Source organism: Ovis canadensis, chromosome X (genome assembly GCF_042477335.2).
Source record: "Ovis canadensis isolate MfBH-ARS-UI-01 breed Bighorn chromosome X, ARS-UI_OviCan_v2, whole genome shotgun sequence".
Taxonomy (NCBI): domain Eukaryota; kingdom Metazoa; phylum Chordata; class Mammalia; order Artiodactyla; family Bovidae; genus Ovis; species Ovis canadensis.
In genome coordinates this window covers 112,106,737-112,122,608 of record NC_091727.1, presented here as the reverse complement: position 1 = coordinate 112,122,608, position 15,872 = coordinate 112,106,737, and positions in this window count along the sequence as shown.

Sequence of the window (15,872 nt, the reverse complement as noted above, 5' to 3'; positions counted from 1 at the left end):
ACTATGAACAAAGCTGGTGGAGGTGATGGAATTCCAGTTGAGCTGTTTCAAATCCTGAAAGATGATGCTGTGAAGGTGCTGCACTCAATATGCCAGCAAATTTGGAAAACTCAACAGTGGCCACAGGACTGGAAAAGGTCAGTTTTAATTCCAATTCCAAAGAAAGACAATGCAAAAGAATGCTCAAACTACCACACATTTGCACTCATCTCACATGCTAGTAAAGTAATGCTCAAAATTCTCCAAGCCAGACTTCAGCAATACGTGAACCGTGAACTCCCTGATGTTCAAGCTGGTTTTAGAAAAGGCAGAGGAACCAGAGATCAAATTGTCAACATCCTCTGGATCATGGAAAAAGCAAGAGAGTTTCAGAAAAAACATCTATTTCTGCTTTATTGACTATGCCAAAGCCTTTGACTGTGTGGATCACAATAAACTGTGGAAAATTCTTCAAGAGATGGGAATAACAGACCACCTAACCTGCCTCTTGAGAAATCTGTATGCAGGACAGGAAGCAATAGTTAGAACTGGACATGGAACAACAGACTGGTTCCAAATAGGAAAAGGAGTACGTCAAGGCTGTATATTGTCACCCTGCTTATTTAACTTATATGCAGAATACATCATGAGAAACGCTGGACTAGAAGAAACACAAGCTGGAATCAAGATTGCTGGGAGAAATATCAATAACCTCAGATATGCAGATGACCCCACCCTTATGGCAGAAAGTGAAGAGGAACTAAAAAGCCTCTTGATGAAAGTGAAAGAGGAGAGTGAAAAAGTTGGCTTAAAGCTCAACATTCAGAAAATGAAGATCATGGCATCCGGTCCCATCACTTCCTGGGAAATAGATGGGGAAACAGTGGAAACAGTGTCAGACTTTATTTTTTGGGGCTCCAAAATCACTGCAGATGGTGACTGCAGCCATGAAATTAAAAGACGCTTGCTCCTTGGAAGAAAAGTTATGACCAACCTAGATAGCATATTCAAAAGCAGAGACATTACTTTGCCAACAAAGGTCTGTCTAGTCAAGGCTATGGTTTTTCCTGTGGTCATGTATGGATGTGAGAGTTGGACTGTGAAGAAGGCTGAGCGCTGAAGAATTGATGCTTTTGAACTGTGGTGTTGGAGAAGACTCTTGAGAGTCCCTTGGACTGCAAGGAGATCCAACCAGTCCATTCTGAAGGAGATAAGCCCTGGGATTTCTTTGGAAGGAATGATGCTAACTGAAGCTCCAGTACTTGGTCACCTCATGCAAAGAGTTGACTCATTGGAAAAGACTCTGATGCTGGGAGGGATTGGGGGCAGGAAGAGAAGGGGATGACTGAGGATGAGAAGGCTGGATGGCATCACTGACTCGATGGACGTGAGTCTGAGTGAACTCTGGGAGATGGTGATGGACAGCGAGGCCTGGTGTGCTGCGATTCATGGGATCTCAAAGAGTCGGACACGACTGAGTGACTGAACTGAACCAACTGAACTGAACTGAGAAGGCGATGGAAAACTAGTATTCTTGCCTTGAGAATCCCATGAACAGAATGAAAAGGCAAAACAATAGGAGACTGAAAGATGAACTCCCCAGGTCAGTAGGTGCCCAATATGCTACTGGAAATCAATGAAGAAATAACTCCAGAAAGAATGAAGAGATGGAGCCAAACAACAACACCATAAAATTGTGGATGTGACTTGTGATGGAAGTAAAGTCTGATGTTGTAAAGAGCAATATTGCATAGCAACCTGGAATGTTAAGTCCATGAAGCAAGGCAAATTGGAAGTAGTCAAACAGGAGATGGCAAGAGTGAATCAACATTTTAGGAATTAGCTAACTAAAATGTACTGGAATGGGTAAATTTAACTCAGATGACCATCATATCTACTACTGTGGGCAAGAATCCCTTAGAAGAAATGGAGTAGCCCTCATAGTCAACAAAAGAGTCCAAAATGCAGTAGTTGGATGCAATCTCAAAAACGATAGAATGATCTCTGTTCATTTCCAAGGTAAACCATTCAATATGACAATAACCCAAGTCTATGCCACAACCAGTAACATTGAAGAAGTTGAATTTGAACAGTTATAAAGCTACCCAACTTCCGAGGCCAGGGGCGGAGGCCAGGAGGAGCAAACTCACATCCAAGGAGCAGTGGCTGCGCGGGTGCAGGAGGGTCCAAGGAGCTATTCCACGTTCAAAGTCAGGAGGTGCAGCAGTGAGGAGATACCCTTGTTCAAGGTAAGGAGCAGCAGCTGTGTTTTGCTGGCGCAGCCATGAAGAGATACCCCACGTCCAAGGTAAGAGAAACCCAATTAAGATGGTAGGTGTCGCAAGAAGGCATCAGAGGGCAACACACTGAAACCATAATCACAGAAAACTAGTCAATCTAATCACACTAGGACCACAACCTTGTCTAACTCAATGAAACTAAGCCATGCCTGTGGGGCCACCCAAGACAGGCGGGTCATGGTGGAGAGGTCTGACAGAATGTGGTCCACTGGAGAAGGGAATGGCAAACGACTTCAGTATTCTTGCCTTGGGAACCCCATGAACAGTATGAAAAGGAAAAATGATAGGATACTGAAAGAGGAATTCCCCAGGTCAGTAGTGCCCAATATGCTACTGGAGATTAGTGGAGAAATATCCCCAGAAAGAAAGAAGGGATGGAGCTAAAGCAAAAACAATACCCAGTTGTGGATGTGACTGGTGATAGAAGCAAGGTCCAATGCCATAAACAGCAATATTGCATAGGAACCTGGAATGTCAGGTCCATGAATCAAGGCAAATTGGAAGTGGTGAAACAAGAGATGGCAAGAGTGAACATCGACATTCTAGGAATCAGTGAACTAAAATGGATTGGAATGGGTGAATTTAACTCAAATGATGATTATATTTACTACTGCAGGCAGGAATCCCTTAGAAGAAATGCAGTAGCCATCATGGTCAACAAAAGAATCCGAAATGCAGTACTTGGATGCATTCTCAAAAATGACAGAATGATCTCTGTTCGTTTCCAAGGAAAACCATTAAATATCACAATTATCCAAGTCTATGCCCCAACCAGTAATGCAGAAGAAGCTGAAGTTGAATGCTTCTATGGAGACCTACAAGACCTTTTAGAATTAACACCCCCAAAAGATGTCCTTTTCATTATGGGGGACCAGAATGCAAAAGTAGAAAGTCAAGAAACACCTGGAGTAACAGGCAAATTTGGCCTTGGAGTACAGAATGAAGCAGGGCAAAGGCTAATACAGTTTTGCAAAGAGAACACACTGGTCATAGCAAACACCCTCTTCCAACAACACAAGAGAAAACCACACATGGACATCACCAGATGGCAACACCAAAATCAGATTGATTATATTCTTTGCAAACATAGATGGAGAAGCTCTATATATTCAGCAAAAACAAGACTGGGAGCTGACTGTGGCTCAGATCATGAAATCTTTATTGCCAAATTCAGACTTAAATTGAAGAAAGTAGGGAAAACCACTAGACCATTAAAGTGTGACCTAAATCAAATCCCTTATGATTATACAGTGAAAGTGAGAAATATATTCAAGGGACTAGATCTGATAGACAGAATGCCTGAAGAGCTAGGGACAGAGGTTCGTGACATTGTACAGGTGGCAGGGATCAAGAATATGCCCAAGGAAAAGAAATGCAAAAAGGCAAAATTGTTGTCTGAAGAGCCCTTGCAAATAGCTGAGAAATGAAGAGAAGTGAAAGGCAAAGGAGGAAAGGAAAGATATAAACATCTGAATGCAGAGTTCCAAAGAATAGCAAGGAGAGATAAGAAAGCCTTCTTCAGTGATCAGTGCAAATAAATAGAGGAAAACAATAAAATGGGAAAGACTAGAGATTTCTTCAAGAAAATTAAAGATACCAAGGGAACATTTCATGCAAACATGGGCTCAATAAAGGACAGAAATTGTATTGACCTAACAGAAGCAGAAGATATTAAGAAGAGGGGGCAAGAATACATGGAAGAACTATACAAAAAAGATCTTCATGACCCAGATAATCAAGATGGTGTGATCACTCAACTAGAGCCATACATCATGGAATGCGAAGTCAAGTGGGTCTTAGGAAAAAGCATCACTACAAACAAAGTTAGTGGAGGTGGTGGAATTTCAGTTGAGCTATTTCAAATCCTAAAGGATGATGCTATAAAAGTGCTGCACTCAATATGCCAGCAAATTTGGAAAACTCAGCAGTGGCCACAGGACTGGAAAAAGTCAGTTTTCATTCCAGTCCCAAAGAAAGGCAATGCCAAAGAATGCTCAAACTACAGGACAATTGCACTCATCTCACATGTTAGCAAAGTAATCCTGAACGTTCTCCAAGCCAGGCTTCAACAGTACCTGAACTGTAAAATTTCAGATGTTCAAGCTGGATTTAGAAAAGGCAGAGGAACCAAAGATCAAATTGTCAACATCTGCTGGATTATTGAAAAAGCAAGTGTTTCAGAAGCACATCTATGTCTGCTTTATTGACTATGCCAAAGCCTTTGACTGTGTGGATCACAACTAACTGTGAAAAATTCTGAACAAGATGGGAATACCAGACCACTTAAGCTCCCTCTTGAGAAAGCTGTATGCAGGTCAGGAAGCAAAAATTAGAACTGGACATGGAAAAACAGAGTGGTTCCAAATAGGAAAAGGAGTACGTCAAGGCTGTATATTGTCACCTTGCTTATTTTACTTATATGCAGAGTACATCATGAGAAACACTGGGCTGGAAGAAGCATAAGCTGGAATCAAGATTGCCAGGAGAAATATCAATAACCTCATATACGCAGATGACATGACCCTTATGGCAGAAATTGAAGAAGAACTAAAGAGCCACTTGATGAAAGTGAAAGAGGAGAGTGAAAAAGTTGGCTTAAAGCTTAACATTCAGAAAACGAAGATCATGGCATCTGGGGCCATCACTTCATGGCAAATAGATGTAGAAGCAATGGAAACAGTGACAGACTTCATTGTGGGGGGCTCCAAAATCACTGCAGATGGTGCCTACAGCCATGAAATTAAAAGACTCTTGCTCCTTGGAAGAAAAGTTATGACCAACCTAGTTCAGTCCAGTTCAGTCACTCAGTTGTGTCCGACTCTTTGCAACCCCATGAATCGCAGCACACCAGGCCTCCCTGTCCATCACCAACTACCGGAGTTCACTCAGACTCACGCCCATCGAGTCAGTGGTGCCATCTAGCCACTTCACCCTCTGTCGTCCCCTTCCCCTCCTGCCCCCAATCCTTCCCAGCATCAGAGTCTTTTCCAATGAGTCAACTCTTCACATGAGGTGGCCAAAGTACTGGAGTTTCAGCTTTAGCATCATTCCTTCCAAAGAAATCCGAGGGCTGATCTCCTTCAGAATGGACTGGTTGGATCTTCTTGCAGTCCAAGGGACTTTCAAGAGTCTTCTCCAACACCACAGTTCAAAAGCATCAATTCTTCGGTGCTCAGCCTTCTTCACAGTCCAACTCTCACATCCATACATGACCACAGGAAAAACCATAGCCTTGACTAGACCGACTTTAGTCGGCAAAGTAATGTCTCTGCTTTTGATTATGCTATCTAGGTTGGTCATAAAGAGATGGGAATACCAGACCACCTGACCTGCCTCTTGAGAAATCTGTATGCAGGCCAGGAAGCAACAGTTAGAACTGGACATGGAACAACAGACTGGTTTCAAGTAGGAAAAGGAGTACGTCAAGGCTGTATATTGTCACCCTGCTTATTTAACTTATATGCAGAGTACATCATGAGAAACGCTGGACTGGAAGAAACACAAGCTGGAATCAAGATTGCCAGGAGAAATATCAATAACCTCTGATATGCAGATGACACCACCCTTATGGCAGAAAGTGAAGAGGAACTAAAAAGCTTCTTGATGAAAGTGAGAGTGGAGAGTGAAAAAGTTGGCTTAAAGCTCAACATTCAGAAAATTAAGATCATGGCATCCAGTCCCATCACTTCATGGGAACTAGATGGGGAAACAGTGGAAACAGTGTCAGACATTATTTTGGGGGGGCTCCAAAATCACTGCATATGGTGATTGCAGCCATGAAATTAAAAGACACTTACTCCTTAGAAGAAAAGTTATGACCAACCTAGATAGCACATTAAAAAGGAGAGATATTACTTTGCCAACAAAGGTCCGTCTAGTCAAGGCTATGGTTTTCCAGTAGTCATGTATGGGTGTGAGAGCTGGACTAAAAGCTGAGTGCTGAAGAAATGATGCTTTTGAACTGTAGTGTTTGGGAAGACTCTTGAGAGTCCCTTAGACTGCAAGGAGATCCAACTATTCCATTCTGAGGGAGATCAGCCCTGGGATTTCTTTGGAAGGAATGATGCTAAAGCTGAAACTCCAGTACTTTGGCCACCTCATGCGAAGAGTTGACTTATAGGAAAAGACTTTGATGCTGGGAGGGATTTGGGGCAGGAGGAGAAGGGGACGACAGAGGATGGGATGGTTGGATGGTATCACTGACTCGATGGACGTGAATCTGAGTGAACTCCGGGAATTGGTGATGGACAGGGAGGCCTGGTGTGCTGCGGTTCATGAGGTCACAAAGAGTCGGACACGACTGAGCGACTGAACTGAACTGAACTGATGTGAAGAACTGACTCATTGGAAAAGACCCTGATTCTGGGAAAGATTGAAGGAAGGAGGAGAAGGAGACTAGAGGATGAGATAGTTAGGTGGTATCACTGACTCAATGACATGAGTTTGAGTAAACTCTGGGACTTGGTGATGGACAAGGAGGCCTGGGATGCTTCAGTCCATGGGATCCCAAAGAGTGGTACATGACAGTGATTGAACTGACTGACTACTGAATCTTTTGATGTTCAGACTTTCTGCCCTTTGTTGCAAAACTTCTATATAACCTGGCTCATCCCCTTGCCTCTAAGCAGCAGTTCTCTTAGGGTTACTTGAGATTCTGTTTTCTAGGTTTGAAGTCCCAAATATTCCTACCAAATAAAACATAACTCTCAACTTTTAGGTTGTGAATATTTTCTCTTGGCCGACAGAAGTGAGAAATCACAGTACTCAGTGTCTTGGTGCACTTCATTGATTCTAAAATATTCTAGTACATAAGATGCCACTAAATTCTGAGTTTCTTTTTTAATAATCTCACCAACTATATATCCTCCCCCAAATTATGGTTTGGGAGAAATATGCTTTGATTTTCTCTTCCCATAAAGTTAATTTTAGTTCTGAACTTCATCTCTTCCTTCTCTGGTCCAGCCTCCTCCTCCCTTTCCACCTCCCTGCTTCTACTGACCTAAATTCAGCCCAAAGGGAAATATAGGAATCCTTAAGTTTCTTTCCAACATTTAGAGTACATTTTTCTTGGCAGAAAACTACAATTCTGTTTATATGGAAAATAATTTAGCCAAATGAATACTCCTGACCTATTCTATAAAAATAAGATTCTTTTTTTGCTCATGTATTTAAAGACTAATTTGTGCATGTTAAAATTGAGTAACAGGCCCTTGAAAGGGTCCCGTAATTATCAATTTAAATTTATACAATTACAATCCTATTAAGTTGATTTATTTTAATATAAATTTTATTTATTTTAATTGGAGGTTAATTACTTTACAATATTGTATTGGTTTTGCCATACATCAACATGAATCTGCATTTTTAAAAATGAAGTATATGAGACTGACAGAAAAGGACACAAAATAATATACACCCATGTAACTACTACTCAGGTTAAGAAAGTGAACATTGCCAAGACAGTGATTTGACTTTTCATGCTTCTTTAAAGAGTGTTCTAGTGCTTCAGTAGTCATCCAGTAGCAGAACATCAGCTAAATTAAGTGCACTGAATTTATACACTTAAAAATATTTTAAATGTCTTTACAGAAAGAGATAGAGTAACTATATGTGTTTGTCCTTCATAGCTTTTATATTTATAGCCCGAGTAAATGCATGGGTAACTTGCTTTACCCCATAAATGTCTTCCTAAATATTGTATGGAAGTGAATTTCACCTATTATAAAGCATTTAAATGCAATAAGCAAGGGAATGGAATAATGTTAAAGCTGTTGTGAATCTTTTGTAACAAGGCAGTTCTCTTCACAAAATAAATAACCACCCCTAAGTTATCTGTTTTAAAACTGCATTTGTGTACTCTAAGTTTCCTTAAAGTGGGGTGTATATATTTCTAGTAAGGCAGATCTATTTCTACTAAGGCAGGGCTTCCCTGGTGGTTCAGACAGTAAAGAATCTGCCTGCAATGCAGGAGACCTGGGTTCAATCCCTGGGTTGGGAAGATCCCTTGGAGGAGGGCATGGCAACCCACTCCAGTATTCTTGCCTGGAAAATTCCATGGACAGAGAAGCCTGGTAGGTTACAGTTCACAGAATGTCAAAGAGTCAAACACTACTGAGCAACTAAGCATAGCAGAGCAAGGCAGATCTAACAATCTTTTGGTAGCTTTGATGGAACTGGATATTCCATATTATTAAGAGCTGGCCTTTTTGATTTCTTTCATCAGTGTTTTATAGTTTTCTATATATAGGTCTTTAGTTTCTTTAGGTAGATATATTCCTAAGTATTTTATTCTTTTCGTTGCAATGGTGAATGGAATTGTTTCCTTAATTTCTTTTTCTACTTTCTCATTATTCGTGTATAGGAATGCAAGGGATTTCTGTGTGTTGATTTTATATCCTGCAACTTTACTATATTCATTGATTAGCTCTAGTATTTTCTGGTGGAGTCTTTAGGGTTTTCCATGTAGAGGATCATGTCATCTGCAAACAGTGAGAGTTTTACTTCTTCTTTTCCAATTTGGATTCCTTTTATTTCTTTTTCTGCTCTGATTGCTGTGGCCAAAACTTCCAGAACTATGTTGAATAGTAGCGGTGAAAGTGGACACCCTTGTCTTGTTCCTGACTTTAGGGGAAATGCTTTCAATTTTTCACCATTGAGGATAATGTTTGCTGTGGGTTTGTCATAAATAGCTTTTATTATGTTGAGATATGTTCCTTCTATTCCTGCTTTCTGGAGAGTTTTTATCATAAATGGATGTTGAATTTTGTCAAAGGCCTTCTCTGCATCTATTGAGATAATCATATGGTTTTTATTTTTCAATTTGTTAATGTGGTGAATTACATTGATTGATTTGCGGATATTGAAGAATCCTTGCATCCCTGGGATAAAGCCCACTTGGTCATGATGTATGATCTTAAACACTGATGAAAGAAATCAAAGAGGACACTAATAGATGGAGAAATATACCATGTTCATGGATTGGAAGAATCAATATAGTGAAAATGAGTATACTACCCAAAGCAATTTACAAATTCAATGCAATCCCTATCAAGCTACCAGCCACATTTTTCACAGAACTAGAACAAATAATTTCAAGCTTTGTATGGAAATACAAAAAACCTCGAATAGCCAAAGCAATCTTGAGAAAGAAGAATGGAACTGGAGGAATCAACTTGCCTGACTTCAGGCTCTACTACAAAGCCACAGTCATCAAGACAGTATGGTACTGGCACAAAGACAGACATATAGATCAATGGAACAAAATAGAAAGCCCAGAGATAAATCCACACACATATGGACACCTTATCTTTGACAAAGGAGGCAAGAATATACAATGGAGTAAAGACAATCTCTTTAACAAGTGGTGCTGGGAAAACTGGTCAACCACTTGTAAAAGAATGAAACTAGATCACTTTCTAACACCGCACACAAAAATAAACTCAAAATGGATTAAAGATCTAAATGTAAGATCAGAAACTATAAAACTCCTAGAGGAGAACATAGGCAAAACACTCTCAGACATAAATCACAGCAGGATCCTCTATGATCCACCTCCCAGAATGCTGGAAATAAAAGCAAAAATAAACAAATGGGATCTAATTAAAATTAAAAGCTTCTGCACAACAAAGGAAAATATAAGCAAGGTGAAAAGACAGCCATCTGAATGGGAGAAAATAATAGCAAATGAAGCAACTGACAAACAAGTAATCTCAAAAATATACAAGCAACTTATGCAGCTCAACTCCAGAAAAAATAAACGACCCAATCAAAAAATGGGCCAAAGAACTAAATAGACATTTCTCCAAAGAAGACATACGGATGGCTAACAAACACATGAAAAGATGCTCAACATCACTCATTATTAGAGAAATGCAAATCAAAACCACAATGAGGTACCACTTCACACCAGTCAGAATGGCTGCGATCCAAAAATCTGCAAGCAATAAATGCTGGAGAGGGTGTGGAGAAAAGGGAACCCTCCTACACTGTTGGTGGGAATGCAAACTAGTACAGCCACTATGGAGAACCGTGTGGAGATTCCTTAAAAAATTGCAAATAGAACTACCTTATGACCCAGCAATCCCACTTCTGGGCATACACACCGAGGAAACCAGAATTGAAAGAGACACATGTACCCCAATGTTCATTGCAGCACTGTTTATAATAGCCAGGACATGGAAACAACCTAGATGTCCATCAGCAGATGAATGGATAAGAAAGCTGTGGTACATATACACAATGGAGTATTACTCAGCCGTTAAAAAGAATTCATTTGAATCAGTTCTGATGAGATGGATGAAACTGGAGCCGATTATACAGAGTGAAGTAAGCCAGAAAGAAAAACACCAATACAGTATACTAACACATATATATGGAATTTAGGAAGATGGCAATGACGACCCTGTATGCAAGACAGGGAAAGAGACACAGATGTGTATAACGGACTTTTGGACTCAGAGGGAGAGGGAGAGGGTGGGATGATTTGGGAGAATGGGAATTCTAACATGTAAACTATCATGTGAATTGAATCGCCAGTCTATGTCTGACGCAGGATGCAGCATGCTTGGGGCTGGTGCATGGGGATGACCCAGAAAGATGTTCTGGGGAGGGAGGAGGGAGGGGGGTTCATGTTTGGGAATGCATGTAAGAATTAAAGATTTTAAAATTTAAAAAATAAAAAACTAAAAATTAAAAAAAAAAAAAAGAGCTGGCCTTGTAGGGTCTAATTGGATATAGAGCAAATGTACCGAATTGTTAAAAATCCATGTTTATGCCAATAAAGAAGTAACTGTAGTTATCCTCACTTTAAGTCCACCTAACGACATGAGTCTGAGTGAACTCCAGGAGTTGGTGATGGACAAGGAGGCCTGGCGTGCTATGATTCATGGATTCGCAAGGAGTTGGACATGACTGAGTGATTGAACTGAACTGAACTGTATGAGTGTCAGATTTAGATGCTATAATACCCTTATTTTTTCTAAGTTTATATAGCTCAATTAAGATTTGAACATTTAGTGCAACTTTGAATAAAAGTATGACTGAGCATTTCATTTTAATTAATCTAAGTCCCAGAGTGTCCTAAAGTTTGCTCCAAGCTCATGATTTCTACTGAAAATGAAACAAATCACTGTGTAAGAAATATATTTATTCACCTAATGCTTTAGTAGGTTCATATATAAATCTGAATAAACAAAATTCATCTCTGAGAATCATGAGCAGTACCTTGTGGGTTGCAAAATCATTTTTTAAACTCCTAAAAGTCTTACCTTGTCTGAAAACTCCAGATATTAAATATCTAGCAAAGTACTCTATTGTGAAAAAGTGTCCTGATTTCTCTCTCTAAAGTTATATACAGCTTTACATAATGCTGTTTTATTTTTTTCTTTAGTGATGTGAAGATTTTTTCCCCTCAAAGGATTTTTAATTAGGCATTTATCTAAGACAAGATAAGCATAATTTTATACATCCATTAGTTAACACACATTTAGAAATCTGTGATTAACAGTTTGAAATTGTGCCAGTTCTCTGTGCACCAATTAAATATTCACAAATAAATGTGAATAGCCTTCTTTAATTTTGATAACTTTTCCTTAAGTTAAATTGTTCCCACCTACTAAAACTAAAAATAGATCACCTTTTTTTCATTGAAGATAGCAATCATCCCCTTTCTTTTTTCTTTTAAAACTCCTGGTCTAGCTAGAGTTTTCATTAGTCGAGATTATACAGTGCAAATTCAGTTAGTGTTAGCCTAATGTCAGTATGTTTCATGTGGTTAAGATGATCTTAACAGAATTGTAAAAGGTGTCCTAAAATAAAGTAAAAGGTGGTTTAGTATTGTTAAAATGCACTTAAAAAAAAAAACAGGAATACTAAAATCTGTGAAATGCAATTTGTAGTGTGTGTATAACAAAATATATGAACATGAAATTTTGAAATGTATACCTCTCCTCATTATGTGAAATAGCTGTTTTCTCTCACAAAAGCAATTCATGTGTTATTTCCTATCTTGTCTTGATACTAATATAAAATTCTGCACTTTTTCATGATTTTAAAATAATTTCTTATGGGATCTTTGTATCTTTTTGCATTAAATGATTTGTGCTTTCTTTGATATTTGAATGCATTATCCTGTAACATGGTAACTTATATCAAGTATATCAGCAAGCTAAAGTTTGGAAACAATAATACTTGCAGAAATATACTACTTTAAAATTTTTAAAATGTTTTTACATCCATTATTCATTTGATACTCATAAGAACTCTGTGGAATAGTGATGGCACATATTACTTCCCACATTTCAAAGAGGAGAAAACAAAAGTCTAAGATTACTTAACAAGTTAATATCAGAATTTAGGTCTTGCAATGCTTATGGTCTACCATGGAAATGTTGGGGGAGGCAATAGAGACTAACTTTTTTAGATGACTTGCTCTGACATTGTCTTTTTTTCAATGTATTTAATCTTTTAGATGGGCTTCCCTGGTGACTCAGATGGTAAAGAACTCACCTGCCAATGAAAGAGACCAGGGTTTGACCCCTGGGTTAAGAAGATTCCCTAGAGAAGGAAATGGCTACCCACTCCAGTATTCTTGCCTGGAGAATTCCATGGACAGAGGAGCCTGGCGGGCTACAGTCCATGGGGTCCCAAAGAGTTGGACATGACTAACAGACTAACACACACTTTTAGATTAGGACTACACTTTGTTTTACATTCTGTTAAATTACTTACCAGTATAGTTGAAGTGCTAATCTGCAAATGAAATATGTATACACATAATTATTAGTGATGTTTCAAATATCATTAAACAATGATTGGGGTTTTTAAAAAAATCTTTTAGATGAGTCATTTAATCCTTTAATCATCATTTTCCAAATTAATATTATTTTATCAAACATGAGTAACCAGAATAAACAATTACTCAGCAAAGCCATTAAGAACAATATTACCTTACTAAAATATGCTCAGTGGTAAATGATCACAGATGCCAAGTCAAATTTTTAGCAATCCTTTTCAAATTTATTTTTAAAAACTGCTAATTTAACAAGCTCCTGCATCACTAACTCAATGGACATGAGTTTGAGCAAGCTCCAGGAGTTGGTGATGGACAGGGAAGCCTGGAGTGCTGCAGTCCATGGAGTGGCAAAGAGTCAGACACGACTGAGTGACTGAACTGAACTGGGTTACTGTATTTAAGACTCATCTGTCAATGGAAATTTTTATTTTGTCCCTATGAATGTATTTATTTTGGCTAGGGGAATCAAATCTTAAATACATAAAATAAAAACCTATAATATGTTGGAAACTGTGTAGTATCTTAATGGTCTTGGGGCAGATTGGAATAAAGGGCTCTTTATTGAGATAATGGGCTCTTCCATTAACAGAATTCCTTCGTCTTTTTCCTTGAATGTTCTCATTCTTATCTGTTTCTCACTCTTGTATCTTCCCTTGTTTCTATATTAATTCATTCTAGCTTGGATCATTTAAGCTTACATGGAACTCATACTATATAGCGACTTTGTGCCAATGTCTACTTGTGATGACTGAATTTACCCTTAACAACTGACAGTAAACGTTATCATTTATCCCTGTTATTCATTACCAATCTTATTCATCCTGGCCTTCCAATTTTTTTTTCTTACCAGTACCCCAGGGCCTCAAAGTCAACTAAAAATGTGCTTACTCCTTTTCTCTGACCACAATCTCTAAGAGATCCCTGACCTAGTTATAACCTAAAATAAGCATTATTTACATTTAATTTTTCCTGCATTCTTTTGTGGAAGACACTAAATCATGATTTTTTTTAACCTGAATGTGGCTTATTTTTTTTATTAGAGTAAGTGGCTGATGAGGTCCAGGTGGCAGATGAAATCTTTATGTAGCCTTGTTAATGTTTTTCTTGGAAAGAATATTTTTGCTTATGTATTATTGATCTCAGTTATCTCTCTTTTCATTAGAAAGAAACAGAATAAAGTTGAATTGAGAGGATCTATCTCAATGTATAGAATTAAGATGGTAATGATAACTCTATATGTGAGACAGCAAAAGAGACACAGATGTATAGAAAAGTCTTTTGGACTCTGTGGGAGAAGGTGAGGGTGGGATGATTTGAAAGAATAGCACTAAAACATGTATATTATTGTATGTGAAACAGATTGCCAGTCCAGGTTTGATGCATGAGACAGGGTGCTCAGGGCTGGTACACAGGGATAACCCAGATGCATGTAGACCCATGGCTGATTCATGTCAATGTATGGCACAAAACACTACAATATTGTAAAGTAATTTGCCTCCAATTAAAATAAATAAATTAAAAAAAGAATTTGAGGTGTCATCTTTGTATTGTTGGGTAGGAAATTTAAAGCTTCTAGATGAGTTTTAAAGGTAGAATAAATCCAATATGAGGTACTGTTCAAACTGAACACTGTATTTATGTATGGGATAAGTTTACCAGCCTGAGATCTGCAAAACAAATATAAAAAAGCAAGATGAAGCCTAGAATTCACACCAAGAATTTACTGTCACAAAACAGAAGTGGAATACTCTAGAAAATGCCAATTATAAATGCACAACTCAAAATATCATGGCTAGAGATTTGAGAAGAGCCACCACAAAATGTTAATATGCTACTTTCAGAAATTTACCCCAAAGAAATAATACACAAAGATACTCTACTCTTATTTATATTTATGAAAAAAATGAAAATCTTCATTATAGGAATGGATAAGTAAATGATATTGCACATGTTATATGCTCATTAAAGTAATATTATGACTCTAATAACAGAAAGTGTAGAAAGTGAAAGAGAAAGTGTTAGTTGCCCAGTTGTGTCTGACTCTTTGTGACCCCATGGTCTGTAGCCCACCAGGCTCCTCTGTCCATGGAATTTTCCAGGCAAGAATACTGGAGTGGGTAGCCATTCCCTTCTCAAGGGGATCTTCCCAACCCAGAGATAGAACCCAGGTCTCTTGCCTCACAGGCAGATTCTTTATCATCTGAGCCACCAGAGAAACCCATTAATAACAGAGGAAAGTGTTAAATGAAAAAGGTGCAAAATACTATGCTCACTATTTTTGCCACCAGGCAAATACTTATGATTATGAAAACTAGGTTTAAATATCCCCCAAACATAAATATATCATTAGGGTTCTTCTACAGTGTCATAGAAGAGAAAATATTGGAAGCAGCAAATTAGCATAAAAATTCATTGATACTGTCTAAGAATTATGATATAGTTTATAGTATTTTTTTCCTTGCCAAACTCGTCCCAACATCTATTTACCCATTGACTCTGCTTGACTATGGTATGGAAATCTATCATATAAAAGTCACATCTTTCCCTTCAGTTATCCAGTAAGACTGTTGAACTCCTATCTCTTACTTGTTTATAGGGCCCGTATTATCCAACTCCTTGAAAAATTAAGCTCTGTATAGAATGTTATTATTAAGTCTTTTACGTTGATTGCCATTTAACCCTCATAACTACGTAATGACAAGAAAAATATATTCTTGTCTTTAGTAGAAAGAAGCTAAAACTCAGGTATGTAAAACAACTTATTTAAAATTACACAGTCTGGTAGAACTAGTTCTTGAAAC